The 3,080-nt window shown below is 29.6% G+C and overlaps 1 long non-coding RNA gene across 1 annotated transcript in view; it reads left to right on the top strand.

Annotated features, from left to right (window-relative positions):
- The first annotated feature begins 2,847 nt into the window (after positions 1 to 2,847).
- Positions 2,848 to 3,080, top strand: part of LOC111384836 — a 5,541-nt gene continuing 5,308 nt past the window's right edge. Inside the window, exon 1 of the long non-coding RNA XR_002700969.1 lies at positions 2,848 to 2,978. This is a non-coding gene — a long non-coding RNA (uncharacterized LOC111384836). The remainder of the gene's footprint in view (positions 2,979 to 3,080) is intronic.

The following is a 3,080-nucleotide window of genomic DNA, read 5'->3' as shown; positions in this document are numbered from 1 at the left end:
CCGAAAGATTGAAATAACTGTTCGAGATTGAAATTTCACCTATTTAAATTTTTAAACAATTTATGAAATTATCATATTAGGGTTCGTTTGATTGCAAAGATGAAATTGAACTGAATTAAAAACGAATTTTAGAGAATTAAATTGTTTAAAAATTGTTTTTCTGAAAATTGTAAATTACTGTGTTTGATTGGTATAATTTTCTATGCGGAAAATTTTAAAATAAAAGTGTTTTTTGGTGTTGTTTGACTTTGTTTTACATGAAAATTGTCAATTAAAGGGATAGATTTGATTGGTATTGGGAATGAAATTTGTTTCTATTACCAACAAAAAAATAAAAAAATCAAGAAAATCATCTATCTTTTGGTGTTCGTTTGATTTTGTTTTACATGGAAATTGTTAATTAAAATGAAATATTTTTGTACAATATTTCTTAGAATTTGTTTAACAGGGAACTAGAAAACCAAGAAAATTTCAAGCCAAGAAGATCAAGAAACCAAATTCCATTAAATTCAAAACGTATTAAACAAACAAAATTGGAAGAAAGTGGAATTAGAATTCCGTTTTCCATGGAATTTGAACAATCAAAGATAGCCTTAGTGTTGATAGATCTCTTCTTTAGAACTTATGTTGTAGAAGCGGACATTATGCTATTGGCCTTTTATTTGCATCTTTTAGATTGAAATGGTTTTTTTTTTTTGGGATGAACTCGCAGACCCGAATTCCCTCGTAGAGTCGCGTTTTTTATAACACTTCACTTTCCCAGTGGAACCAAAATAAATGAATAAATAAATAAAAATTGGCTTACTTCTAGCCACAGCGCGAAGCTTATGAACCAATCCTAATTTTACTTTCCATGGATGGAAATGAGTCATTTAATTCGAATACTTTTATTTACATAAAAATTATTTATCCCTTGTTTGTTTTCAGTTGTTTAAAGAAAATAATGTATTTTTGGACCCTTTTTTGCCAGCACGTGGGACCCATTGTGAGAGAAGAAGTTAACAATCACTGTTGATAGTGGAACAATGGTCTGAAAATGGATTAAAATTGGGTAGAAAAATTGGAAGCAAACAGGAGCTTAACCTTGTTGAATCTATTTTAAAACTTTCAAATCATAACTAACTTTGATTAACTATTTGAGATTGAAACTAAAGTTGTTATGCACCCAATTTTAACGTTAATTGATGTAGCATTTCTTTACTCTTTTTTCTTTTGACGTAACACTCAATTATTTATGGAGAAAAACTTAGAACGGTGTGATTGTCAAATGACGAGGCGGTCTCACCTTATTGGATGAGGGTGGGCCACCCGGTAAAGTGATAGCTCCTCAATCAATGGTGCAACCCTCTCACCAAAATTTTTCTCTTATTCATGAGATGATTAGTTAGCCTGATAGGTGTAAGGAATCAACAAAAGCCATAATTAACTCAAACAACTTACATATTGCTTTTAAATGATGTCATAAGCCTCCCCACCCTTTTTTGTTTGTGTTTTCTCATTTTTACGTCTTAAATAAGTCAAGTTATACAAATGTAGTTTCGGTTTGGCTTTCATTTTTTAAAATTTATTTTTAACCTTACATGTTCAATAAAATAATTTGTATGGACTCATAATTTATTTACTTTTTAACTATACATTCTTAAAAAAAAAATTAAAAAAAAAATCACTCTTCACAAAATTTATTCTCAAAAAATCTTTGTCAAACAGGAACTTAATATAATGCACCTTCACAAGTAAACATGTGATTGAAAAGTAAAAAATTATGCATAGAGCACATCCATATCTTGCTTAGAGCAACAAGTTTTAAATTTTAATATTGGAGTTGTTAAATTTGCCCCCGTCATGAATTAGTTGCTTAGTAATACCATGTTATGTGGGAGACAATCTGACCATTTATTTGAATGACACTTATTTAAATTAATAGTCAAATTTTTTACACATTACAAAATGTCAATAAAAATGTATAAATAGCTTAATTGAGACCCATTTTGTGTTCACATGAAGATGGACCAAAGCAATATTCCTGTTTTGTTTATTTATTTTTCCTTCCTTCTTGTTTTGAAGTTGGAATCTACAAGCTCTAGCATTTGAATGATAAGAGTAAAGTTGGTTTACTTATTTAGCCCCTGTTTGGACTACATCAATTCATTTTCTCTCTTATTTTCAACTGAACATTCTCCAATAAAACAATATTGCACCTAATTTCAAAATTATTCCTTTTTTTTTTTTATCATACATTTTTCAAAAATCACCATTACTAATACATTTTCCTTAGAAACTACATTATAATGGAGCTCAAATAGGGTTTAGCCCCTTGTTTCTCTACCATTATTCAATGAAAATCAGTTTAGGATAGTAAATTTTTGGAGAATATATTATTTGCGTTTACGTTCAAAATATTTTATTATTAAAATATTTGATTGAAAATGAATTTAAAATAAAATGATTTTTAAAATAAAAAGGGCATTAGTGTTTGTCTGGAGCCGCTTTTCAAGGAAAAAAATTGCTTTTTGAACAGTTGTAGACCAAAATTAGCTATCTTTGTTGACTTTGGCTTTCACATTGGGTTCCACTTAACATTTTAACGGTCAAAAAAGCGCTCAGAATTTTGGGGAAAAAGCTCCGTCAAACAAGTGCTTAGCTGCAACCTACTTAAAATAAAAACATTTCATATTTTAATTTTGAGCTGCTGAGCTAACTTAGTACAATTAGTCATACTAGTCTCATCATTGAAGACTAATGTGCAATCAGTGAAATATTTAAGATAAACTCGTTTATATTAAGCTCCTGTTTGATTCAGTTAAAAATCGATCAAATATATAATTGAAAAATTGATAAAAAGATATACATGTTGGCAAACGATGAGTGGTGCGCTGAAAGTGGCTTCTAAAGCCAATTATCTCACTCCAATATACGATATACGGAGACCCGAATCAAAATTTATTATCCCCGCTCTTGCAGCTTGAAAATCATTAAAGGTTCAAATTTCTCTCTCTCTCTCTCTCTCTGCAGGAAATTTAATTGTTTGATAATAAATGTAGCTGGGGTTGGGTGCTATTTGATTATTATATAGCCCAATT

The sequence above is a fragment of the Olea europaea genome, unplaced genomic scaffold, assembly GCF_002742605.1.
Source record: "Olea europaea var. sylvestris unplaced genomic scaffold, O_europaea_v1 scaffold3020, whole genome shotgun sequence".
Lineage (NCBI taxonomy): Eukaryota > Viridiplantae > Streptophyta > Magnoliopsida > Lamiales > Oleaceae > Olea > Olea europaea.
This window is presented reverse-complemented; position numbering and strand designations above follow the sequence as displayed.